This window comes from Macrobrachium rosenbergii, chromosome 15 (assembly GCF_040412425.1).
Source record: "Macrobrachium rosenbergii isolate ZJJX-2024 chromosome 15, ASM4041242v1, whole genome shotgun sequence".
Classification (NCBI taxonomy): Eukaryota; Metazoa; Arthropoda; class Malacostraca; order Decapoda; family Palaemonidae; genus Macrobrachium; species Macrobrachium rosenbergii.
The window spans coordinates 31,979,068-32,007,044 of record NC_089755.1 but is presented as its reverse complement, the minus strand read 5'-3'; the positions used below and the strand labels follow the sequence as shown (position 1 = coordinate 32,007,044).

General features: G+C 36.7%; 2 long non-coding RNA genes across 2 annotated transcripts in view; one reads left to right on the top strand and one right to left on the bottom strand.

Annotated features, from left to right (window-relative positions):
- The window catches only part of LOC136846508 (uncharacterized), a 33,426-nt gene extending 27,780 nt beyond the window's left edge, over positions 1 to 5,646 (top strand). Inside the window, exon 5 of the long non-coding RNA XR_010855422.1 lies at positions 3,097 to 5,646. This is a non-coding gene — a long non-coding RNA (uncharacterized lncRNA). The remainder of the gene's footprint in view (positions 1 to 3,096) is intronic.
- A 19,968-nt stretch (positions 5,647 to 25,614) lies between these two features.
- The window catches only part of LOC136846507 (uncharacterized), a 28,647-nt gene continuing 26,284 nt past the window's right edge, over positions 25,615 to 27,977 (bottom strand). The window contains exons 4-5 of the long non-coding RNA XR_010855421.1: positions 26,274 to 26,368; positions 25,615 to 25,982 (exon numbers count right to left, since the gene is read on the bottom strand). This is a non-coding gene — a long non-coding RNA (uncharacterized lncRNA). The remainder of the gene's footprint in view (positions 25,983 to 26,273; positions 26,369 to 27,977) is intronic.

Sequence of the window (27,977 nt, the reverse complement as noted above, 5' to 3'; positions counted from 1 at the left end):
TAATACTCTCCCTAATATCCTTATCAAAGCAAGGAGTCATCCTTTTCCTGCTTGTGGTTCGGAGGTCAGGGATTGCTGATAATTCTGTTTTTAATCTGTCTGTGTGAACCTATGGTGCTGGTTATGCCAAAATTTTGGAGCCTTGACTTGTACAAGTTTTATCAGTTCCTTTATGCTGAAAAACAGGTGTTCTTTGTGATTAGTCCCTAAAGGTTTCTACATATGAAATCAGCTCAGCAAAAGCAATTCAACACTTTGCTCCTTCATATGAAATCTACTTTATCTTGTCTCAAGACTTTTGCATAAAACTGTGTAGTTTTGCCAAACATTTGTTGTGATGCCTGTGCATCTTTGCATGATTATCTGCCAACAGCTAGTTTTTAACAGTTTTGTATCTTTCAGTTTTACTTACACATCTAACTTTGAAATCAAGCCCAAAAGGTAGATTAACTTTAACAGGAAGACCAAACTTTCCAGCAACTTTTCACAAAAAGAACAGATTTTTAGCTGAACTCTGTATCTTTTTTTTTTTGGACTTGGTCCACATGGACATTGTATCACTCTTCTTTGCATTTCTTCTCTCCAAAATACTAATCTTGTTTTTGCATGATTTGTGCCACTTTGCATCATGTCTAGGAAGTGTTGCTTCCACTCCAGATCCTTCATCCAGCTTCAGCTTGGGTTGTTTAGGCTTGCTTGCAGGTTAAACTCACAAACTGCTCTAAATTAAGCACCATCACCATTACACATAGTCTATTCTTGCATGCAGGGTGGAAGCAATCACTTTTAATCTGTACATTCTTCTGCCATTGGATATTCCTGAGAAAAAAAGTCATTGCTGTGATGCAATTTTACATTTAGAAAACGAAAATGCAAAAACCATCATTAATTCAACAGCTAAGCTTCGTATATTAGTTCTTAAAGTAAATAATGACATAAAAACCACTTCACTTTTATCCATTTTCCAGTTGCCCTACACGTTGTAATCTTTTCTGGACACAGTGCTTGAAAGTTGCAACAATGGATATTATGTCAGTTTATATGGTTTCTGTATGAAAGCTATTTGCCCTGTTTGGCAGGTGGTTGACATGTTATACTTGCCCCTGAGGATCTTTTGCCTGCCTTAGGCAGTCTGGCATGCATTAATGTCTGACCCTGATGTTTATGAGTGCAACCACCCTCAGATAAATTAATTTATCTACCAAAAGCAAAGCTGCAGCAAAATATTTACAATTTGGCGACCAAGAACAAAGTTGCCACTAAATATCCAGAAATTTTGGCAACAATTTTGAATTACAAGATGTCTGACTCACCACAGGCAAACTATTTTAGGTTTGGATTATTTCTCATAGCCAAAAACATATGTTTAAACACTAAGACCAAGGTTTTATCATTTTTATGCCTCGTAGATGAATTTGATCTTCTGGTGGCCATTTTGAAAATGGCTGCCCTGAGATATATTTTTACTTGGAACTATTTTTGATCACTTGAGAGGATATGAAAACCCATTACTTGACAGGTCAGAATGTATTTGAGTGCTGAAAGGCAGCCCAAAAGTGCAGTTTGCATGAAAATATGGATAAACAAGTGATAAAAGATGACATCCTGTAGTAGCCATCAGAAGGCACTACTAATTGGGGTCCATATCCAGAAATGTTCATTGGGGGTTAAAGTAAACTTATGCAAAGTTTTACACTTCTACCCCAAAGTGCTCAATTTTTTTCGTTATCTGCCCCACTATTACAGCTGTAAAAATAATCCTAAACACTACTGTCTTGAATGCCGCTTGCTATGTTCGGAATTAGAGAATGTTTTGTGACACATTTGTGCTTTGGCCTTTTCATGGTCTGATATTTCCTGGATCAGTATTTACTGCAGGAGAACAAAAATATACCTTCTTTACCTTCCTCTCATCATGGCTTTTCCACTTTTTTGAGACCTCTCTCTCAAGCCAGACACCATTTTCAGTATGTTTTCCAATGGATAGCTTAAGACCTCCAATGCCTTTCTTTATTTTGCTTTATCAGATAAGGAGACTCCTAATACAGCACAGCAATGGTTTTCCTTGTTAAACACCCTACACATTCTTAGGGTCTCGAACAATAATCAGACCTTAACACGCTTGGCGGTTTATAGCTTAAAATCCAGTTTTAACTTATACCTTGCCCCAGTTCAAACTTCCATGACATCTTTTGAAGTCAGTTTATTCTATTATTGGCTGCATCAAGTATGAGTCTTGCTTTTCGCCAATATCAATCATTTTTTATGGTCTGGGCTAGGTACTTCTACAGTATGGATATAAGAACTTGTATGCATTGGTTCCCTGAATATGAAATGGCACTCTACATGGAGTTTTGTTTTACTATTTAAAAGTGATTGACTCCCACCTGATTAACTTTTTTCTCTGTCTATATATGATCCAAGCAAAAACAGAGCATAGGAAATCAGTTTTGCCTGCCTTACTTGCTAGTCTATCACTTCTGGTATAATAATTTGAAATCTGAAGTTAGCCAGACATGCAGAAAGTCCTTGAGATGAAGGCATTTGTAATGTAACTGTATTATTTCCATCTGTGAAATATAGGAAAAATTGTTTCAAAAATTTGTTCATCAGAGAGAGAGAGAGAGAGAGAGAGAGAGAGGGTTAGAGAGATGATATAGACTTTCTGATATCACACAAACAGATTTACAATTTTTTGACTTTCTTTAATGCTATGCTGTTTTGACTTTGTACATTAATATTATTGGTTAAACTGATGAGGCAAAAGTTTTTGATTGTAAGGTACTAACTCAAAATTTAATGACAAAAGTTTGTGTAACAGGCTGTAAGTCTGACTTCACTTTTACTATCTGGAGAGAGAGAGAGAGAGAGATTGAGAGACTAAGACAGAAGAGAGAGATTGTTAACTAAGACTGAGAAAGAGAGCTTACCACGAGTTAAATTTTGTACTTGTTATGGCAAAATTTATTTGTGTTTTAGTAATTTGCATTTTATATTTTATTTGGTACAAATTTATTCTATTACTTATCCATTCTTATGACATAAATGTTATTTCATAAACTGGTGTAAACTGACCAACTTATTTTATCATTACAGGAAATAATTTATGAGGCTCTTCGGTAGCAGGCTCAGCCAGAAACTTCCCAGGGCTTTCAGAATAATTAGCAGGATCCCCAAGATTTCAGAACAGTTAGCAAAGTTTGCAGTGATTTAAGGGTAGCTACGAGAAGCCCAAGGGTTTCAGAACACTAGCAAAAGCACAAAGCTTTCAGAACAGCTAGCAGAAGTCCAAGTATTTCACAGCACCTAGAAGAAGCCAAAGAATTTCAGAACAGCAAGCAGGATCCCTAGGATATCTGAACAGCTAGCGATTTCATAACAGCTAGCAGAAGTCCAAGACTTTCAGAAGAGCTAGCAGATGCACAATGATTTCATATTAATACCAGAAACACAAGGATTCCAGACAATCTAACTGAATCCCATGTATTTCAGAATGGCTGACTAAAGTCAAAGAATTTTATAACAGCTAGCAAAAGCTACAGGGTTTCAGAATAGCTAGCAAGAGTCTAAGGCTATAGAATAGCTAGCAAGAGCCAGAGGCCATTAGAACAGCTAGTAGAAGCACAAAGATATCAGAAAAGCTAGCCAGAAATCATGGATTTCTGAACCACTTGTAGAAGCCCATATACAGTATTTTTGAACACCTGGCATTTGCCCAAAGATTTCAGAACAACTACCAAAAGTTCAAGAATTTTAGAAGTGAAACCAGAAGTACAAGAATTTAAGGAAAACAGGCAAAAACACAAGGGCTTCAAAATAGCTAGCAGAAATACATTAATTTCGGAACTGATGGCACAAAGGCATGGATTTCAGAACATGCAACAGATACACAAGGACTTCAGAACAACCAGCAAAAAGATCAAGTATTTCAGGACAAGGAACAGAAGACCATGGATTTCAGAACAACTAGCATAAGACCATGGATCTCAGAACAACTAACAAAAGCTAAAGAACTTCAGAATCCAGCAGAAGAATCCAGAAGTAACCCAAAGACTTCACAACAACTAGCAGAAGCCCAAGAATTTCAGGACAGTTAACAGAAGTCCAAGAATTTAGGAATTGACAACAGAAGCTAAAGGATTTCAGAACAGCTAGCAAAAAAGCTCAGTGATTTCAGAACAGCTATAAACATCCATGGATTGAAGAACAGCTGACAGAGACAGAAGAATCTGAAAGTAGCTATTAGGAAAGGGATTTCAGAAAAGCTACTGGAAGCCAAATGATGACAGAAAAACTAGTAGACACCCAAGGATTTCAGAACAACTAGCAAAAGCCAAATAATTTTAGAACATCTAATAATATCCTAAGAATTTCAGAACAACTTTGAAACCAAAGGATGTCAGAAAAGCTCCTGCTAGAAACTCAAGGATTTCAGAAAAGGTAAAGGAAACCCAAGGATTTCAGACCAGCTATCAGAAACCCAGGGATTTCAGAACAGCTGATGGAAAGCAAGGATTTCAGAGAATTTTAGAGTAGCCCAGGGCATCCAGAACAGCTGGAAGAAAACCAAGGATTTCAGAACAGGTAGCAGAAGCCCACAGAATTTGGAACACCTGAAAAAGGCAAAGTTTTTCAGAACAACTTATGGAAGCTTGAGGGTTTCAGGAAAGCCAGTGGAAGTGAGATGCTTTCAGGACAGCCAACAAGAATCCAAGAATTTCAAAGCAGCTAGCTGAAGTCCAAGCATTCAGAACAGCAAGAGGTTCAAGAATTTCATATCAGGTATCAGAAGTTCCAGGATTTCAGTGAAAGTCAGAAACACAGGTATTTGAGAAGTGCAACTCGAAGACTAAGGATTTAAGAACAGCTTGCAGAAAGTCAAGGATTTCCAAATAGTTAACAAAAGTCTAAGGATTTCAGAACAGCCAGAAGAAGGCAAGAATTGCCTAACAGCTAACAGAAAGCCAAAATTTTTAAAAAGCCAGCAGAAGAAGAAAGATTTCAGAATGCCATTGGAAGCCTAAGGATTTTAGGTAAACGATGAAAGAGGACTGAGGATTTCTGAGCATTTAATGGAAACAGATTTCAGATCAGCTATTAGAAATCAGGGATATCAGAAATGCTAGTATAACCCAAAGATTTAAGAGAATCTACCTAACCATCTCAGACCCTTGGTATGGTCTTCATATATACTACTTGTTTAGGATCAGTCTTGAATAAATTTTGTCCATTAGGGATCAATGCTGAGCCCTCTACTGTTCATCATAATACTGTAATGAAATAAGCTGCAAAGTAGTACAGATTGTATAGTGTTAAAAGTAGAACAAGAGGGAGTGGTTGTAGAATGTTTGAATCCTGATAGTGTGGAATGAAGAGATGATTGAAAATCAGTGTAAGTATAGGTAAACTTATGGCAACTAAAAATTAAGCAAAGGAGAAAGAAAAGTTGGGAAATTAGTTATGTAGATACTATGGGAAATATATAGTGGCAATTCAGCATGCTACCGATGGTGTCACTAGGACTGCTCATGATTACGAAAGGTAAATCAAGGAAGATACTTTTGATGCCTGAAACATGCAACAACGCAACCGCAAACTTGGGAAGTGATGCCTGAAGTACAGAAGAACAGCAAACTTGGGAAGTGATACCTGAAACACATAAGAACAGCAAACCTGGGAAGTGATGCCTGAAACACACAAGAACAGCAGACTTGGGAAGCAATGCCTGAAACACATAAGAACAGCAAACTTGGGAAGTGATGCTTGAAACACACAAGAACAGCAAACTTGGGAAGTGATGCCTGAAACACATAAGAACAGCAAACTTGGGAAATGATGAATGAAACAGACAAGAACAGCAAATTTGGGAAGTGATCCCTGAAACACACAAGAACAGCAAACTTGGGAAGTGATGCCTGAAACACATAAGAACAGCAAATTTGGGAAGTGATGCCTGAAATGCACAAGACCAGCAAACGTGGGAAGTGATGCCTGAAATACACAGGAACAGCAAACTTGGGAAGTGATGCTTGAAACACACAAGAACAGCAAACTTGGGAAGTGATGCCTGAAACACATAAGAACAGCAAACTTGGGAAGCGATGCCTGAAACACACAAAAACAGCAAACTTGGGAAGTGATGCCTGAAACACACAACAGCAAACTTGGGAAGTGATGCCCGAAACACACAAGAACAGCAAACTTGGGAAATGATGCCTGGAACACCCAATAACAGCAAACTTGGGCAGTGATGCCTGAAACGCATAATAGCAGCAGACTTGAGCGGTGATGCCTGAAACACACAAGAACAGCAAACATAGGAAGTAATGCCTGAAACACACAGAACAGCAAACTTGGGAAGTGATGCTTAAGACACACAAGAACAGCAAACTTGGGCAGTGATGCCTGAAACACATAAGAACAACAAAATTGGTAAATGATGCCTGAAATACACAAGAACAGCAAACTTGGGAAATGATGCCAGAAACACCCAACAACAGCAAACTTGGGCAATGATGCATGAAATGCAAGAACAGCAGACTTGGGCTGTGGTGCCAGAAACACACAACAACAGAAAAATTGTGAAATGATGCCTGAAACACAAGAACAGCAAAGGTGGGAAGGCCAGTTCGAGACGGCAGTAAGAGAAAAGAGAGCAGCAACAATCTGGTTGTTAGCAGCAAAAGAATTTATGTTACGTGTACTCGTATAGAGCCTGTGCTACTTTATGAAGAGTGGACATGGGAGCTGACAAAAAAAAAAAAGAAGAAACAGAAGTGATTTAAAGAAGTGTGATTAAAAAAAATGCTAAGATTCATAATTGGAGTGAACTGGCGAGTTTATATACTGTAATATCAAATATGAGGAAATTGTAGAGTGGTGCAGTGTTCAACAAATGGAAAATAGACTGCTCTCTAATACTGGGATGGTTTGGACATGTGCTGAGAAGAAATTAGAAACAGTTCATGCAAGATCATGAAAAAAAGGACGTTGTTGGAAACTTTCTTCGCATCTGGCTCAGTTAAAAGAACTCTTGACATTAAAAGTTAATGACTATGCTGATGTCATTCAAGATAATATTTATCATGCTGTGAATAGTGTAACGCACTATAGAACTGAGTTTAAGATCTTGGGTGATTCTCAAGTGACCAATTTAAAATACATTATTGGCATGAAGGCTGAAAAAACCTGTGAACAAAGCACGTTAACACAGCCTAAACTCTCTCCCACCTCTGTTAACTGGTCTGTCATTACTGGCAGGCTTTTCATAAAACTGGGGGTTGTTTGGAGTGCAAAATTAGTATCACTATAAAATAGCTCATAGACTTTTTTCGTCCATCACATTTTTGCATTTATTGCCAGATCATAGTGTTATGTAGCTTTCGTCTATGTATAATCATAATTTGCTTCCTTATTTTTCCATTTTTGTATTGATTTATTGTCATTTAGTTTTTCCAATTGATATCTAGTTCAGTTTAGTTTCAAGAGAGAGTTCAAAATTTTTATGAAATTAGTTTGTAAGTATTGCCTACAATAGTTGAGATTTTTTCTTTATTTCTTTATTAAGATGTCCTGTTGCAGGGACATTTCATTGTGACAGTCTGCTAGTGTCGACCTAAATCTGTCATAGATTAAACTAAAAAAGTTTTTGAGATTGTTAATAAGGTCACTGGTAATCCAATGTAGGGCTGTAGCTTGCACTTTTAGGAAAACAGATTTCATTGGTTCATGAAAACAATAAGGTTAGATATGTCTTTATTCCTGATGCTGTGCGGAAACAAGACCGAAGTAGAGAACTGTATTTTGGATCTATCTGTGTTATTAGAGGTGTATAACTGCATTGGATATGTACATGAAGGGAGTGAATGACCTCCTAGAGGAAACAGCACTAACTTGCTGATGTCTATTCCGGTTACATTTTGTCCCCTTAGTTGACATCATGACCTCTCTGTCTGTTACCTACAATTAAGAGATTATGCTTTTGGTTTAGTTTGTTGGTTTGTTTGTGCATTATTCTGTTTGGTAGTAAATTTACTCAAAAAAGTTGTTCATCTTTACGAAATTTTTCTAAAAGGTTGACTTCATGACTGTAAGCATTGCTACGAGTTTTTCATAGTTCTGTTTTCTGCATTTTTCTTTTCATTCTTCCCTTTTGGATTTTCTTACCTAGCTGTCCAACCTTTTTTAAACTACTGTATGTGTTGCTCCAAAGTTTGCTTCTCATTTAAGAACGGACCCGTTTGGCCAGACCTGTGAGAGGGTAGAAGTATTCTTCGGTGGTATTCTGGTTAATTTACAGTTCCTTTTTTTACTTACTGAAAGCATCCTGTCTGGTAGTACAGTAGTTTTACTTGCTTCAAGTAAGTATAACTACTACAGGACAGGATGCTTTAAGTACGTAAAGTTTGACTTACTTGAAGCATCCTGCCTAGTAATAATTTACTTACAGCGTGATATCTTAAGGTGTTTTCACTTTCTCAAAGAATTCAGTTTTGTGGTCTTTTAACTTGCTGGGTCATTTTGTCGTGTAATCTCTTTGCTTACTTGAAGCATTCTGTTATATAATCTCATTAGTAACTTCAGGCAATTTGTCTAGTGGTCATTATACTTACTTGAAGTATTCTGTCTTGTGGGCTATACTTACTTGAAGCACTGACTCGCAGAGGATGATTGTTTTCTTAGTTTGGCCATGAAGATAGAATACACAATAACTTTGAAAAGGTGCAGGCTCTCCTGTACTTTGGAGGGTCCTCTGCTTAAGGACTGTATATACTATTTATGCTCTCATTTTGTCATTTTACAAGCAATTATGTGATCCACTGCCATCATACCAAGCTCCCAAAATCAGTTGTCAGTTTTTAAGTATTGGTTTTCTTAGATAGGAGTGCACCCCATAGCGACTTGCTTTCTTTTCTATTTAGTGTTCTCACCTTTGGTCTTCATACTGTTGAACATAATTTAACTTCGCCTCACACAATAATCCTCTCCATAACCCAATAGCCTAACAGTGATTCCTCTAAACTTTCAAATCCATCACTACAATATTCTCACTGGGGAGGAATCTGTGATTACTGTAGTCAGGCTCATGAACTCTCCATCTCTTTCTGTTGCCATCTAGCTCAAATTTCTGACAATTGCTACTATTGTTTTTTCTTTGTTGTTGTTCACATGAGTTCTAAAAACACTGCGTCCTTTCTCCACTGCCTCCTTTTTAAATGTATGTATTGCTGCCCTGAGTCTTTGCTATTTTGTAACCTACAGGGTAAAGTTCTCCGTTAGGGGAACCTCATTCTGTAACATCTATGTAGTGAAAGACATTTTTGTGGGACTACAGTCTTCCCACTGGCTCTGGATGACCTGGAATTGGGTAAAACAGTTGTTTTTCGTCTCCTTTCTTGATTGTGGTTGAGGGCTGTGCAAGTATCTAACGATGGCTAGTCACTCTATATCAGTTTATGCTCCCACAAAGTGGCTGCAAATCCATCTAACTACATATTTACATACTTTAGCTTCAACTGCTGACCATCTTTTCTGGCTTCCAGTTTTGGACTCCTCCGTCACCATCATCACCACAATTAGGGTATAATTTGTTTTTTTGGTAAAATATTGAAAGTATGTAAGTGTTGGGTAAACATCACGCTGTTCCACACATTTGGTAATGAGGGTTAGAATTTCTAGACATCCTTTGTTTGTGGGTATAGTGTAGACTTTAAAACGGCTTGTTGGAAGATAAGGGGATTTTTAGGGAATCTTATAGCTATCACCTTATTATGGGTATGACGTAAATGTACAGTACATCAAAAATTCTATAATGTAAGTTAAGATATGATGGGACTGGTTTCATAGAGTTGTTTAAAAAATTTATGACTCAGAGTTCAAAACAAATGAAGGTAGCAGACCTACTTCTAAATGGTTGTCTAGGATAGCCTATACTGTATCTTTGTTATAGGTGTATCAGTGCCCTCTTAACTATACTTTCCCATTTGCTTGAAATCCAAATTTTCCAATCTATAGGAGAAGCGGCGAGTTCCTTTTTTGTAAACTTAATCATCAGCCTCATAGCTTAGGTAACCTTCCTAGCATGTAAGCGAGACTCATGGGACCAGTGACTCTAACAGGTAATTCATAGGAGAAAACCTGCTTTGTTTAGGTGATGTTTAACTGTGGGGTTAACACTGTCATGTGTCCTCATCATTTCATTGGTAAGCTAGTAACAGCAGACGGTATTGACAGGAAATTGCACACAATAAAATACTTTTCATTTTAAATTGCAGCAAATGATATTTTGTGAACTATTTTCTTCCATATTTTTTAAACCTAGTTCATGAACTATGATAAGTTATTCCTGTCAGTTTTTTCTTGCTGTTAGTTAGTTATAAAGGATTTGTTTAACCAGACCTCTGAACTCTTTTAGGGTTCTTCTCGCGCTGGGTATGCATAGTTGTCAAATAGGAAGGTGGTCTCCTTAAGAGTTTTTCTTGATGTGTTTACTTTAGGGGACCAAGTGGGAAGGAATGGTTCTTTTTGTATAAATCAAAATTTTATTTTAATCAGTAGGTGTTTTTGTCAAGTTTGCATGTTACAAAGCGTTAATTGAATTGGTTTAGGGCTTTTGATAGTGACTGATGATATTTTCAAGTGAAGTAATTATCATATAGGTAATTCCTATGTCTCAGAAGTCAGATATATTGTTGTTATAGCTATCTCTTTAAGGATGATTAAGGTGCCGGTTTGCTTACTTACAGTGCATAGATGGAAGCCTTTTGGTGCTCCAGTATATTTCTTTGGTCAAAGGGATTATTTCTAGTATAGTTGACACACCTTCTATATAATTTTACCTTTCATTTCTTGGAATTATGGTTTCTGTAGGGGGGTAGGATTTTTTTCAAGCTAGAGTTTATAAGCTGCATCTTGACTTCCCTTAACAAGTTAAAACATTTTTGCGATAGAAATTCATTTCTCGGTATAATGTGGTTTGAATTCCACAATCAGCTGTAGGTCCCGTTGCTAGGTAACCAATTGGTTCTTAGCCACGTAAAATAAGTCTAATCCTTCGGGCCAGCCCTATGAGAGCTGTTAACTCAGTGGTCTGGTTAAACTAAGGTATACTTTTTGGATGCCAGTACATATTTTTTTACAGTCTTGACAAGAATGATATGTAGTTGTGACCACCTGGAACACGATAGCTGTTGGTGTCCAGCTACCAGTGTGCTTACTGACAATCCTAATTGATGGAGAGAACCAGGTATACATCTAAGTGATAAATCTTTTCAACTCTTCTCAGCCTTGAAATGGAAGACAAAAAATAAAATAAAGCAGTAATTACAAAATATTTAAGAAGTTTTTAGCTTGACTTTACAGTGCTTTGTGATCTACCGGGTAAAATCACCCATAAGCTAATTTCCTTTTCTTTCACTTACTGAAGAAAGAGTAAACTGAAGGTCTTTTAGCCAACAAAGAACTATCACAGTGAACATTACAAATATCGATAAAAACTCTCTCTCTCTATAAAATCCATCGACTTTCAAATTGGCCATATGTATTTGAATAAAACATTTTCTTGCAAGTGAACATTCGACCTTAGGTTAGGGAACCAATATGGTTCTGTTGCGCAAAGAATTTTTAAAGTACAGGATAGCTTAGTGGTGCACTTCTTTATAAGTTCTCATAGGTTTTCATAGACGAAATTCTGGCTTTAATCCCTTTGACCATCTAAATTCGAGATTTAGAAATAAGAAACTTTAAGTGGAAAAACATAGAAAATTATTCATCTTTAGATCAGTTCTGCATAGATAATATCAGAGGAAAGTTTCAGTAAGCAAAGTTCATTCAGTTCTCTCAAATTATAAGTGTCTGTAAGTGAGAGCCTGCAAATTTCATTTTAGTTCATGGTCAGGTGTTAATGTTCTGGCATTGCTTGCTTGTAGTCCCATATTTTGGTCCTATATTAAAGTCTTAATCGAAATGCTTTTTCCCAACAGTTACTGGAAAGATTCAAATTTCTTTGCCTACTGGCACACCCCTTCGGTTGCGTGGGGAAGGTGCAGTGGAATGGCCACCCACCTGAAGGAGGAAAAAGAAGAAAGAGGAGATGATCTAGAGGAAGAAGGTATGGGCCCCAGGCTCTTGTTTTCTGTCCTGCACCTCCTCCTTCCCCTCCCCCCCCTCTCTCTTGCTTTCCCTCTTCCCTTTCCTTGGTGACGTCATACGAGTTTCTCAGATCCTTTCCCTTAGCGTTTCTCTCGCCCAAGTCTTTCTACCTGTTCTTTCCAAACATTCATTTCAGTGACTGTTCCGGAGTATGAAAACTCTATGTTTTGTATTGCTGTGTAAAAAGTTAAATGTACTAGAAGGGATTCAGCGTAGGTGAACCAAGTGGTCACTATATCCTCTTACAAGCAGGTTTAATTGGTACAACTCAAGATCACTTTTTGTAACGATTTTAACAAAAATGGTGCTCTTTTCAAAATCATTTGTCAGTTACTCTCAACCCACAGGATTATTTTGATCCAGTTACTTTAGTATGTGATTTTCTTTATGAATATTTCCCAGTTTTATGTGTGGCATTTATATTCTATTGTTTAAGCAAATATAAAAATGATTGTATTTGATCTTCAACAGTTGCTCATTACTTGGTATATTCATTGTGAAAAAATTGGATTTGTCATGTATTATTTAATGCTTATAATTATTTTAAACAATTTCTATTTCGTTAAGGAATATAAAAATTGTGCAGTCTCCTTATAATTAATAAGCAAGATTGTAATTACTGTTTATCATCTGACTTCGATGAAATCTGGTTGAATATTTTTATTAATCTAAACAGGTTATTTATGGAAAAAGTTGAATGATTAAACACAGTTCAGTGATGATAAGATCAAAATTCAACGTAAAATATTATTAAGACATGTAATGTGTTGTAAAAAATATAATTTAAGTAGATTTCACATTCAATATTAAAGGTTATTTTTGTATGATGGTTTGAAAATACTGTGTAGCTTTCTTTTGCAGCAGTAATTGAATCTCATTTCTGTTTAATTTTCTTTTAGAGTGTATGTTTACTGTAGTAACCATATGTGCAGACAGACACTTTGATATAGTGGGTACATTTCAAGTCTGTTAGTTGAAAGGTGATCGTACTGAGCGGATCACAGTCAGTAATGCCGTTTTGAACTTTGCAACCCTGTAGGAAATTCTGAATAGCACTTCCATGTTGTCGTCTTGTTCCTCTTTATGTTATGTCACTGGACAAGCGGGTTTCCAGATGTCTGGGAATCTAGGAAAAGTTAGAGGCTGAGTGTCAACCTAATGAATATCTGTCGCTTTATGGACGTTGTTGTTATTCTGTCATCAGAAAGGCTTTTGCTCAAGTTTGTTGGCAGTACAGTAAACTAACTGTCCTTCATTTAATGTCGTGCTAGCTGATTTTTGTGTTCCAGTTACAGGAATATTTGAAGTTGAGATTTGGTTCTGCACTGTCATTTTCCTCCTCTCTGGAAGACCTATTGCATTTTATGGTCTTATTTTTGGTGCCTTCCTGTAGGAGCATTTGGTGTTATGGTTCAATTCTGTTGGCCATGCATTCTTCAGAAAAATTGTCAACAGCTAGCTAAGCACGCTTATGCAGAACAAACTTCTGAAAAGGGGAACAAGAGAGAAACTGTGCTAAAAGCAGGGAAGTAGTAGTCTGGTGAAAAACACCTCAAGTGATAAAACAATATGTGAGGCACGGTACATAAATGTACCGTAATGCTGGAGTAGAGTCGGTACCTTAAACAAAGTTTTTAACGCTTTCTTTTCCTCTGTTTTCCAAAAGAAATAATACAGACAACATCAGATAAGTATGTAGTTGCTTACAGCTTCTGAAACACTCAAGTTTTAGCTAATGACCTAGCTAGTTTGCTGTTTGAATCTTATAAATATGGATTGCTATCAGCAAATGCGGTAGAAATAAAATTCCTAAATGATCATTTCATCACAGAATTATTGCATCAAATCACAGTTGTTTTAAGTCTCAAGAAATGCAATGATTTTTTTCAAATGCACTGAAACTCTGCTCCTTCCTAAATATCCAAATTAGGTTTTGTCTCATAAATGAAATTGCCGCACCCAAAACACCATTCTTTCCTGACATTTCCTCTATGGAAATCGGTAATCCTCTTACAATGGCACGGTTCAGTGACTGTTTCATTCCTTCTTTTACCAAGCTTTTGAATTCCTGTCCTTCTCCTGTTCTTCATGAATCATAACTTTTCTTTCATTAAGGGTTAAAGGTTGCTTCGTTTAACCCTTAACTCCTTCTACCTATCTTTTCTGTTTTTGTTACTTCCTCCAGGTCTCTCATGAACTCAAAACGGAGCATTAGGTTATCTGTCTCATCGACCTTTGCACTTACAAAAAGTGACCTAAAATGCACTAACAAAGAGTCATTTAATGTTTACAGTTCACGCGAAGGTCATTACATCCTATATTTGTTCTGCTAGAATGAACAATTCTGAGAATGTTGGAGTCAATAAATGTTCCCTGAACACTTGCTTGATTTAACAATTTTGATTAACTTTCCTCTGCTCGCCTGATCCAGTGACTATCTTGATCACTCTTAGGCTGCTTGATTCAATGACTATTTTTTGAACATTTCTGGTTTTTTCCAACAGTCAGATTATGTGAGCCAATGAGTTTCTTGAATAGTACTCTGATTACTTAAGTCAATGACTTTATTGAACAATCACCAGACTGGTGAAGTCAAAGACTCCCTTTCCCAGTCCTGCCAAAGTTTGGAATATCTCCTCTGTTACTGTTTCCCCTTCAAGATTTTTTTTTTTGTCAAGAGGAGCTCTATTTCAGAAGCTCTGGGCAAGTTTGTAGTTTGACAAACTGAAATTGTGCAGGAGACCGCAACCCTCCGCCAAGGCTAAACAATCTATTTCCCCCTTTTGGGGGTTGTGCCATCAGTGCATTTCAAGTGTTATACTGTAGGCATTACATAATGTTCTTTGCAGCGACCCTTCGGCCCAAGGCTGCAAACCTTTCATTCCTTTACTGTACCCCCATTTATACTGTATTCTCTTTCTTCCATCTTATTTTTGTCCTTGAGCTACCAGTTTGTTTCAACATTATTTTCAGCACTGGATAACCAGTGCTTGGCCTTTGGCCAGATTATCATTATTATTCAGTAGATGAAACCTTTCATATGGAACAAGCCCACAGGGGCCATTGACTTGAAATTCAAGCTTCCAAAGAATATGGGTGTTCATTAGGAAGAAGTAAGAGGAAGTAAAAGGAATTAAGAAAGAAGAGATCCCACTTATTAAAAAAGAAAAAATAAATTGATAAATTAATAAGTAGATAAAAATGTAGTAAAATACAAGAATAGCATTAGGGTAGTAATACATTGCATCTCCGCTTGAACTTCTAAAGTTCCAATTGCACAACATCCTCTGGGAGGTTGTTCCACAGTCCAACGGTGTGAGAAATAAAGACCTCTGGAACTAAGAAGTTTCACAGCAAGGCACATTTACTGCATAGTGGTGCTGCTGTTCAGCAAGTCTGGTTGCTCTCGGCAGATAAATGGGATCAGGGATCAATTGTGAATGGTGAAAGATCTCTGTTGAAATGCAAATTATGAAAAAGTGACAAACAAGAGACCATCTGTCGGTCCAAGTCATAACTGCTACTGTTAGGAAACAGAAACTTACCACCACGAACCACTCTAACCAGAAAAAATAAATCTCTGGCAGAAGGAAACATCCACACCAGAGAACAGCATTCTAGTAAAGGAAGTACAAACAATCTAAAACAGGTTGCAGCAATTTTATCACTTAAGTGTGGCATTTGCTGAAACTTTCATTATAGATGTTTCTCAAAAGTTAGATGTGAGTCAAAAGTTACATCTAGAATAGTTAAAGCTTCAGGCTCATTCAGCAAAGTTCCATCCACCTGAAGGGGAGGATGGGGTGGGAACTCTGTACGAGATCTGCTAATCAATAGTGTTTGTTTTTACTGGAGTTCAGCCCCATATCTCACCAACTTCACCATTCCCTTTACTACACCCACAAGTGTTGCATCATTGGCATACCGAACAATCTTGTTTTCCAGCAACCATATCACATGCATATACTAAAAATAACACTGGGCCAAAAACACTACCATGTGGAACTCCAGACCCCATCAACAGCAACTCACTGCTGCCTACCTATAAGGAAATCTTGAAGTAATCCTAAAACATATCAGTCCACTCCAAGAATCTGAGGTTTATAAATAAGTGCCTTGTGATTTACTAAATCGAAAGCAGCACTAAAATCTATTTGAATTACTCAGCACTCAAAACCCTAATCAAAGTTCCCTTGCAAATGGCATGTTAAGTCTAAAAGAGCATCTCAGGTACCTAACTGCTTCCTGTATGCATATTGGCTGTCACCTAACAATCCTTTAGATTCTACATACTTATATAGTGGTTTAAAACTAAGTTTTTCAGCAACTTTGGAGAGCACAGATTGGCCTTTGAACCGGGGATTCCACACCCCGCGAATAGGTCAAATCCATGAATGCTTAAAACCCTCTAAAAACACTTAGAACTGCCCATTTTGTTTAAACCAAGAAAAAAAATGCTTATACCTGAGTATTTTAATAGTTTTATCACAAAAAGTGCATTTATTCATGAAAATTATATGAAAATACAGTAATTAGTGAATATTTCTCAGTGAAAAATACCGCGAATGGGTGAATTTTCCGCGAATGATGGCTAGATATGTTCCACAGAGAAACCTGCGAATGCGTGAGTCCGCGAACCATGAGAACACGAATACAGGGGGTTTACTGTAGTTACTGCAGTCTGGAGATATGCCACTCTTTGGAACAGGCACTGTATTACTAAGCATGCGATCATCCGCAAAGATACTACATCTACATAAAATCTACTATATAGAATCTACTAATCTTGGGAGACAGCACCCTAGAAACTTTTTTTAAAAAACAAAGGGAAGAAACCATCAGGATCTTCTCCACCCCAGCCATCAAGATTACCCAGAATTTTCTTAACATCCCTAGAGCGAAATGAAAATTTTGTAAGAATAGGTTCAGGATGACAAGAGTCAGGGAGAGGGACATCCTCAGCTGATTGGTTAGTTTCAAAAGTTTGATGAGGTAGTTCAGCCTTTTCCCTAGGGCCAGTAACCAATCTACCATCATCTGTTAGCGGTGGAATGGAAGACGAGCCTGACCTAAAGATAGATGATGCTAAATTGGTCCACCACAAATGAGGCTTAGTAATTCCTTCAAGTTTCCTCTTCAAGGAATTATTGTAAATTCTCTCGGCTGTGTAAGTTCTATTCGCAGCGCGGCAAGGCTCAACAAAAATGGAGTAATTTTCATTTGAACGGTTTTGTCTCCATGCGTTGAAATTTGCCTGTTTGTCATGGGACGGTCGTATACATGCATCATCAAACCGTGGCTGGTCATTCATCCTAAATTTGATGACTTTTCTAGGGACATACCTTGTTAGAATAGCCATTAGCATTTCATTTGACTTCTTGGGATCAGGATGTAATATAGCTTCTGAAATATATATTTTATGTTCTGTTCCCATTTCCTAACAATCTATCTCAAAAAAGGTCTTTCTCCTCAAAAGTTGACTTCGATTCTCTCCTAAAATCTAATGACTTATAGTCAGTCACAAGGCATAATTTCATAAAGTTTTGTTTTGTGAAAAGCCAAAAGTAACTTTTTTCCAAATGCTGTGTGAAACAGACATACAATAGGGCAAATAAACCAAACCAAAGACATAACCTAGTTGATGGAGGTAAGAATTTGAAATGGTAAATTACAATGCATAAAAAAAGACTATTGAGATAACTGAGGTCTCATGACTCATATTTGAAGTTATGATGATGCAACTTTTTAATTACCAAGATTGATTTTGAGTGAGCTGCAGTTATTCAGAACCCATGCAAACAAAGTTTACTAACGGATGTGAATCTCAAACCCAAGCCGAGATGTATTCTTTGTTATAAATGTTATTGATGGCCTTACATGGCTGAGTGATTACTAAAAAAAAACCAACCTCATCCAGTTCTGATAGTTCTATATATCACTTTGAGACTAGTAAACGCTGTTTATGATTACAATCAGTATAAGACTCTTGTTTATCTTTTTACAGTCCCAAAAATCTGGAGCTATTCCTAAGACTTATTCAGAACCCATGCAGACAAAGTTTACTAACATTGGCAGAATTTCATTGAATGACCATCTCAAACCTATGTCTTTTTGGTTAAATTTCTTCAAGCCAAGATGTATTCTTGTTATAATTTTGTTATTAATGGCCTTATTTATGGCAATATTTGCTGAGTGATTATAACTGTTTCAAAATCAAGAGTCAGACTGGCAAAAGACTGGCAAACCGCGACACAAATGGAAATAAATTTCAACTAAATATTGATGCTGATTGTTTTATCACATGATTTTCATTTGTTTTTGGTCTTTGATATGGTTGTTTATCATGTTCCTTTTTTCCAAACTAAACTCAAGTGATGAATATGAACTTTCCGTCATGTATTCTGGACTGATGGTTCATAATTACTCACCATGACTGTGATTTATTTGAAAATGTATTTTGACGATTACCTTTGGCTTTCATGTGCAGTGGGAATGCAGAAAAACTAGGCCTTTATTTGAAGCAAGGTTTTGATGGAACTGTTCACCTTATATTGTCTTAATACCAAGCATTGACCATGGACGCGAATCGTTAGTTGAGTATGCTTGAAGCTAAATTTTCATGGCGGTCATATATATTAAAGAAGTGCTTACAAATGCCAGTTGTTTCGAAGACGTAGGCATTGTAGTTTTCTAGCGTCATTGCTGTGAAATCTTTAGCTTAATGGAACAACTTTCATGGCAATTAAAGTTTTGGATTTAGGCCAAGAAAACCTAAGTTGGTGATTATGAAGTTCAGAATTTTAGAAAATTGTCTATTCATTTCATTGTTTCCATAATATTTTTCATTTTGCAATGGAATTTGAAAAATGTGGAGTTATTTTAACCAGCTGTTTCTCTTTTTAATCCTTCCTTAATGACATTTTTAGAGAATGTTGCCTCTCTAGACTAAGGAATTCATAGGCTTTTGGCCTTTGAATGTCTCGTGTTATCATCATATACTTTGAGTATCATCTTGAAGGATAGGTCACTAGAATGTTCCGCTTCTCACATTAGAAGACCTCATCGTCTCATGTGATTATGTGATAGGTTATTGAATTCTTTCTCCTTGATTTAGATGAATTATAGTACATGCAATGATAGTACATGTAATGATAGTAGGACTGGTTTTCCTTATATAATGGCAAGCTCATGGCATTGGCTCTCTGCTTGCTCTTGTAGATATTACTGTTTCACTATTTCTCAAGAGCTTGTTGATGGTATTATTTCTGGATTACATCAGCTCCTCTTTCTTTGCCTCATTGCAAAATCTAGTCTTTGTAGTAGCCCATATGCTGTTTTGACGTTGCAGATTGAAGGGTCAGTTTATCTCATTAGTCCTGTTACCTTTCCATTTCGAAATGTTTAATCCATTATCTTCTGTGTACTTATGCACACACTTTGCTTTCAAATGCCGAGTTGAATTTGAGCAATTGTGTCAATCCAGGTTCCTTCACCCCAGACTAGGAAATATACAGTTTCTTCACTTCCTGGAGTAATAAGGTAACAGTCCTTGCATATTGACATATTATAACTCATGCAGGCTCCCTTGTCATGAGATCCAACATTTGTTTTTTAGTATCAACCATCCAGTTTGTTTTTTTGAGAATTTAGGTAATGTCATCATAAGTGGTGAGGAATCCCTGATGATTTCTAGCTTGGGACGTCTTTGTTTTGTGTCTGCACCTGCCCTTGAAGTCCATTATAGTACATTGCATTCACCCTTTGTGGATGTACAGTAGTTTGGCTAACGGTCTTACAGCTGTCTACGGGACTGAGAATCCAGGGCAAGTTTGATTGACTTGCTGTAAATGTATGCATTTTTGGCACTCAGAAATGTTATTTTAATAGAAAACAAAAACAAATCCTGAGATGTGTAAGTGACCATTCCATAGGTCGATAATTAACCACTAATTCTTCCTTGCATAACCATGAGAGGTGTCTGACGATGCCATGGTTCTGCTATTTGGATTTTGTTACAAGTCTAGCGTAAGAGGTTGGCAAAGAAAACGGAGATTTACTGACTGTGGTTTTCTTTGGAAAGTCGTCTTAGGCTAATAGGATTGATGTGTATCCAAGTACTTTGTGTCACGTCTGTATACTTGAGTTTTTATGGTTTGCCTGCACTCTGTAATGAAAGTTAGACCGAAATAACCTTTTCAGCTGTTGCAGAAGCGAGAAGTGCTACTAAGGTCTTTTTATACCATTTCACTGAAGCGACTTTCCTTACATTTGACTAAGATTGATATACCCCTTTTTTTTGGAAAGTTATATGTTACAAGATGATATTTTTGCCATGTTTTAATTGACCTGTCCCCTTAGATAAAGTATCCTGAAATCTTGAGTTAACAGGGTGTAATTTTAGACATAATTCTCTAACCTCATCACTCATGAACAAGTATTTATTTGCCAGCCAAAGAAACAAGTTGTATAAGTTATAAAGGGAAGTCATTCATAGTTTGGTCAAGGGCTCTTTTGTATAATTGTTCAGCCAGAGATTGTCATTGTAAGAATGTAACTCATTCCTGTACTTGGTATTCTGGTAATTTTGCAATAAAAACAATATAGAAAAAAAATGGAGAAAATGAAAACATTCAAGGACCTAGTAACAAGTTTTCAGCATCAAACAGCCCTTTAGGTTATTGCTTCTTCACGTCATCCGTTACTAGGTGGGCTTCGGGGTGGGCCTTGGTTGGGTTTTCATTTTCTCTTTTTCTTTAAAACAAATTTAGTATAGGGGACAGCGCCTTCAATTATTTTTTTTCAAGAATGATTTTAAAATCACAATTTGTGTACCAGTACTATTAAATATATGTCAACATCCATTTCAAGTCACAAAATTTCTCATAAAACATACGTCGATGACGAACAGTTGTTGAAGATCAGTACTGTAGCTTCTATATTTGCTTAAACAACAGAAAATGTTTCTAGATAAAACTGCCAAGTATTTTTCATGAATATCATTAGCATGTCATTGGATCAAAATTGTTGTAATTTCCTGATTGGCAATTCATTTTGAAAAGCATAATCTCTCGATTACCGCTTCTTTTGGAAGGGTCGTTACAAGAAGTCATGTTAGGTAGCTCCATCTGAGCCTGTTTGTAAGATTATCGTAAGATAAAGTGACCACTTGGTACACCTCCAGAGTCCCTTCTTGTACATTTAACTTTTTACACAGCAATACAAAGCATAGAGTTTTCATACTCTGGAACAGTCATTGAAATGAATGTTTGGAAAGAACAGGTAGAAAGACTAGGGCGAGAGAAACTCTAAGGGAAAGAATCTGAGAAACTTATATGACGTCACCAAGGAAAGGGAGGAGGGAAAGCAAGAGAGAGGGGGAGGGAGGGGAAGGGGAGTTGCAGGACAGAAAACAAGAGCCCAGAACCCATACCTCCTTCCTCTAGGTAGTCTCCTCTTTCTTCCATTTCCTCCTCCAGGTGGGTGGCCATTCCACTGTGCTTTCCCCACACAATCCAAGGGGTGAGCCTAGAGCAGGCTTTTTGTATTTTTTCTGCCTAGTTACTTTGTAAAACACACTAATTTTGGCAAGTAAAAGTACCAGATTTCATTTCATCTTTTTATTATATCTCTCCTCTTACATACAATGATTGCATATATGCCATCCAGTCCTACAGTTCACAAATACATTTTGTAAGCTTCGTGGTGAAGACGCACTTTCACCATTTTGTATGTTCATCAACATAGGCACTCACCTATGACAACATTATCACGTACAAAAAACGCCCACGTGCATAATGGCAAGATTCACACATGAAATATTACAGTATGATGAAACTAAATAGAGATTTGTGGACCAGTCCAAAACCAAAGTAATTAGTTTCAAAATACTAAACAGTAATGCAGGTTTGAATCTTCTCTGAGTAGATTCAAACATTATTGTATAGTATTCTGAAAATAATGACTATCTATGGACCAGTCTACAATACTTTATTGAATTTCATTACACTCTAACATTACATGCGTCATTCATGTCAGTGTGCACGTGAGCACTTTTTGTACATGCAATGTCATCATGGCTGAGTGCCTACACTGACGGGGTACAAGGTTTCAAAGCTCTTAGTGAATCTTAACAAAGGGCAAGAGTTATTTTTTGTTTGTATACAAATGACTCTGCTGAACACCTACACAACAAATTAGGATTAATAAAGTATCATACAAGTGTGTCCAAGTGAATCTCGTTCATCAAGAATCCCTCGAACTCTCCGTGTGACTTTTGGGAACAAAAATTTTATGAAAATACTTAACAATTAGCTAATAACTTTCACATCTAGGTCAACAGTATTTACATCTTGAAAATATCCATGAGCAAAAATATGGCATTTCATGCTTTGAGAACTGCACACATCACTGCAACATTGTCTATTTTGATACTTGAAATTTAAGCACTTGTTCATGACAAAACAAGGAATGAACTTGTAGTATCCATGGCGTTTTTAGCAAAGTGGTTCAAACATATGAAAGGTCTTCAGAAATTTGGCTTTTGTAATCCATTACTAAAGTGGAAGAGTATTGCTATACATGCACCAAAGCATGTGAAAAGATCACGGAACCAAGAAAAGAGTACTGAATTGTTATAGATGCACAAGTGCTTAAAAGATCGTGGAACCAGATGTTCGTGGGACTGAGAAAAACAGGTCCCACAAAGGTGACAACAGAATCCTAATAAGTTCGGTTTCCAGGGTGACTACTGAAACTTGATGATGATGATTAAAAAAAAAAAAAAAAAAAAAAATATGACACCTTACAAATGCAACGAGAGCATTGGTGAAAGCACACGAAACTGTATCAGAAAGAGAAAAACATAAGTGAAACAGAACAGCAGACAGTTGTTCCAAATACCGTTTGTGGCAATTCCAATAAGATCAGTAGCACATCTATGTGCAATAACACTATATCTGAAAACTTAAGTCTGACACAGTAAGACTAGAATACCAAGACTCTGGGTCTCACGGAGATGAAATTTCCATGGCTGGAAGTCTCGATTTGAGATACTAGAGCAATGAAATGGGCAACCAATAACTCTTTTGTAGGAAGACTCAACAACACCAAAATGATGAAGGAATAACAAAGGAATAAGGAAGCAATATCCATGCCTACTGGAAGAAGGAAATCTGCGCACCAATATATGGACCAGAATGCTGTTCAAAAACTTAAAAGAATACATAGAAAAACAATCCCTAAACCACGCAATATGACTACGAAATAAGTATAGGCACATTTAGCCAGATGCCATACTGATTACACTAGGAGATAAAACCTTACTATAGGTATAAAATCATTGTCATCATTAAGGCAAAAGAAGGACAAACACCGAACAAATGAGGGTTACCAGTGTCTGTGAACCTTTTGTAATTCAAATTGCCACCATAGTCAGACAGATACCAAAGGAGCTGTCAACATTACAATATTTACATCACAGAGACGACAACATGATCTAATCAACAAAAGTACGGAAAACCCAGGATGAAGGAAGACATACTGAGAGAGAGAGAGAGAGAGAGAGAGAGAGAGAGAGAGAGAGAGAGAGAGAGAGAGAGAGAGAGAGAGAGAGAGAGAGAGAGAGAGAGAGAGAGAATTCCTGCAATATGAAATAAGCCTAGGTCAGAAAGAGAAAATCCTCCAAAAGGATACACCTATGTCTTTTCCTTAAAACCCAGATATAAGAATAACAGGTCAATGCAATCTTCCTGAAGGTTTAAAGTAATGTTCATTACAGCTGAAAAAAATCTCATCATAAAAGACAAAAGCGATGACCACTTCCCAGGTTCTGGAGAGAACAATTTTCAGGTACTGTATTCAGAAGCCGCAACTGGGGAAGGCATAATATCCCTCCAGCTAAGGTAAAAAATAATTAAGTAGAGTAGATTCAGCCCTCCTTACAAAAAAGAAAAATATCCTGAGATATTTCTGCTTGTAACTCCCTCCGAACTTCAACAAACATCCAAGAGATGTCAATTCTGCTGATTTTGCATTGGATTGATCTTTTACTCATGATGCAGCTTGTAACAAACATCCTTGTGCTAAAAATGTTACTGCTGTATAATAAAAACATTATTTCAAACCAATGAAAACAAGTTCCAAAGTCGTCCAAGACTGAAGCCATTCCGATTCAAGTCGAACCACTTAAACACTCCAGAAAAAAACATTTAGCAGGCAGTACAGACATAATTTTCTCTACTTTTAAGGTTAATGATGGTGATTTACAGTTTTAATTTACAATATACACACCCTAAAGTCGCCACAGAATTGTCCCTGAATTACCACCAAAATGACTAAACAAAAATGCTGATGCATGCACATTTTTATAATGGAAATGCACAACAGTCCTATTTATCAAAGTTACCAGCTACCTGAAGTGTCAGGCAATTAGACCCATGACACTCTAAGAGTTAATATACACACACATTAAAACTATACAGTAGTGTACTGACCAACAAATATTGCAGTTTATTATTAATGCCATCTCTGAGCTTATAACAAATCTGACAGTGTTCTTGAGTATGTTTTTTTTTTTTTTTTTTTTTGTAAGAATAATGTTACAATGCAGTAAAACATTACATGAATTTACGAACTCAGACAGATGATAAATTTTAGTTTTTTTAATTATAAAAAAAAAAAAAGTCTGTAGGGGAAGAGGGGTGGAGGATTAACTGGCCTAATTTTAGTTTAAATATTACATTAAAAATGGCATGAACTTGCAAACTCAAAAAAAGATACTCTAGTAAAAAAAATTATTCTGTTATGCCGAGTCTTAAACTGTGAAAATTTATAAACTAGGTTATGAAGAAATGGTGGTTACTTTTTTAAAATCCTTCCTAAAATCACAGAATTGTTACACAAACCTTTGTATGGCTGAGTACATAGATACCCAAGATCTGCACAACTTTTTAATTGGCCCACCAAGTTTGTCAAATTGTTTCAAACTTAAAGAGGCATTTGTAGGGTTTGAACAAAATCTTACACCCTTATCCTAATTAGGTACCCCGTGGACAGGAAAGTGCTGAGAATAAAACTGAAAAATGATATGATCCTAATGTTACGATGAAAAATGAAACTGTAGCATAATCTAATCATCTGAGGATCTACCATACTATTCATAATAATCCAAACTTTCCAGTTATCCCCAAACCCACGAAAGGACATTTTCTGTACTGATTTTGATTAAAAAAAAAGCGTACATGGGAATAAGATATGACTTATGAACAAATGGGCAGGGATTATCTTATATAACATTTTCAAAAATATATCTGATCCCGTATCAAAATAATATTTCCCATATAAATATAACAAGCTTCATCACAAAACAGATCAGGCCTTTTTAATAATAAAAATGAACCAACTGATCTTGCAGTTTTAGTCTGGCATAAAGTCGCTCTCCTTCACCACGATATCAGTTTCTTGTGAAATTAAAAAAAAAAAAAAAAACCTATCATCACTCAAAAGAACTTTGATCCATGGAATTCACATTTTTTGTTGCTGTCTAAACTAACCAATCAATTGTGTGTGCTTTTTCCTTTCTCAAATAAATAGATCAACTTGACTTAGTGCATCATATCAAGTACATAAGCCAAAAGACCTAAACACAAGGTGATCCACTTCAGGGGGTGCTTTTCTTGATGATACAATGCATGTACTTCCACTTCCTCCTGAAGAACAGTGAGGTTATTCTTCCAGTTCACCAGCAAAGGATAGAGACGCATTGGATTCCTTTTATGCAAAGAATGTATGGTAAGGATGGACAACCCAAATGCAAGGGCAACAAGAACAGCCACCTGAAAGAAATAAGTTAATTACCAAACACTGTATGAAAATGTTATTCTAATATATGCATACATCTACAAGGAAAATTGAAATATAGACGCAATGATAAAATATTAAGTTTGGTTTAGGAAACCATTACATAAAGGATAGATAAATGCAAAATACGTAAGTAATACCATTCGTTTAAAAAGGGTATAAAAATTAAATGAGAGAGAGAGAGAGAGAGAGAGAGAGAGAGAGAGAGAGAGAGAGAGAGAGAGAGAGAGAGAGAGAGAGAGAGAGAGCAGCACTTCAAGCCATACCTTTCTTATGTTTGCTGTTAAATGTTACCATTCTTTGTTGCCAAGCTGAAGATAGTGTCCTTTTGACCAGAACACTAATACTCCCTAGCCATTTCCTGAAATAATAAAAAATCAGTATTAATTAACTGCAATGAGTCTTGCTAAGAGCTTACAGGACACAAAGCAATTGAGAGAGAGAGAGAATGACATTTTCAGATTCACAGGGCTGGCGCAACGGAACTGTTCTTTAAAATGTTGCTTGAAGATGCGAAACAGCTTAGGTGACCAAAAGAAATAAGCTGCGCTTTTAAAAGATAAAATTGTACAATTTGCAAACACGTCTGTCTTATTGGCAGGGTCCATAAAACCTCCCGGATTGGTATTGTACACACAACTCGATCCACTTAGCAACAAACATGATTTAGTAATTCAGTTTCTCTATCACTAGTTGCAAGAGACCCCTCACTTGATGCACTTGCCAAACAGCAAGGAGTACTGAAGATTACGACGTGTGACTTATGGTGACCATGTGTTGGGGCTGTTTTCTTTGACGATACTGTAACTGGCGAGCTGTACAGTACCTGACCATTTGAGGTGGCCAAATTAAATGAAATAGGCAAGGGTAATTCTCAGTAGTACTAAAAGAATATCATACATTCCCATCATGCCACAGTGGTAAGAAAATGGTTGGATTTTAACTTCCAAAAACTGGACTGGAAGATCTACCTGTGTAGAACAGGTTTTTTGCTTACTAGATCTGAACTCCCTTAATTTCATTCTATGGGCATGAATTAATAAATCATGAAAGTTAAGCATTGTAATAAAACCATTCAGTCCTTAAGACAGTTAAAAGTAGCCTAGTAGCTGGAGTGGGTGGACAGCAAGAGATATGGTGAAAATTAATGAGAGGAAGTATAAGGATTTGGGGAAAAAAACCCCATACATGCATAAAGAAGTAATTGTTTCAGATGTTGGTCAAGTTGGAAGAAAATGTGAATACAGGTAAAGTAAAAGGGGTAAAATGTTGTAGCTAGGGATGAAATGATGCTGCAAGTATCCTTATTTAATTTCTCAAGTCCATCACATGAGGTGCATTGATAGCACCACACCATAAAGGGTCCTATGGGCATGCTGATGAAGCAGGTCTGTGCAATGAAAAACGCACAACTAAAATAAATGTGCCCAGAATACATGTACTGTACTAAAATTGACAAAGATGGTGAGTTACTACATCTTGTTTACAGTAATTTCACAGAATGCCCAAACAGTACACCACAAAATATTCAGACTTTATATTCACGTCATTTGGTAAATTGTTTAAAGTATATGGTACTCCTTCCACACACACACACACACACACAGACACAGAGAGAGAGAGAGAGAGAGAGAGAGAGAGAGAGAGAGAGAGAGAGAGAGAGAGAGAGAGAGAGAGAGAGAGAGAGAGAGACTTTTTATATAAACCTGTAACGAAAACAGCAATGTACCCCATATGAAAATTACACTTCATGTATGCACATTCTATACTTGAGGCCATCAACATTTTCCCCCAAAAATATTGCCCACATTATCAAACTACTGACTGGCACCCTACTGTTTCAAAATGGTCACAGACCAAGAAAATTATAAATGGTAGTACAGTCAATTTAACTGAAATAATTCTATGTGCAGTTTCCTTTACAGGACACCACATTTAATAACTATTTGTGCAGTATCATTATTTCGACT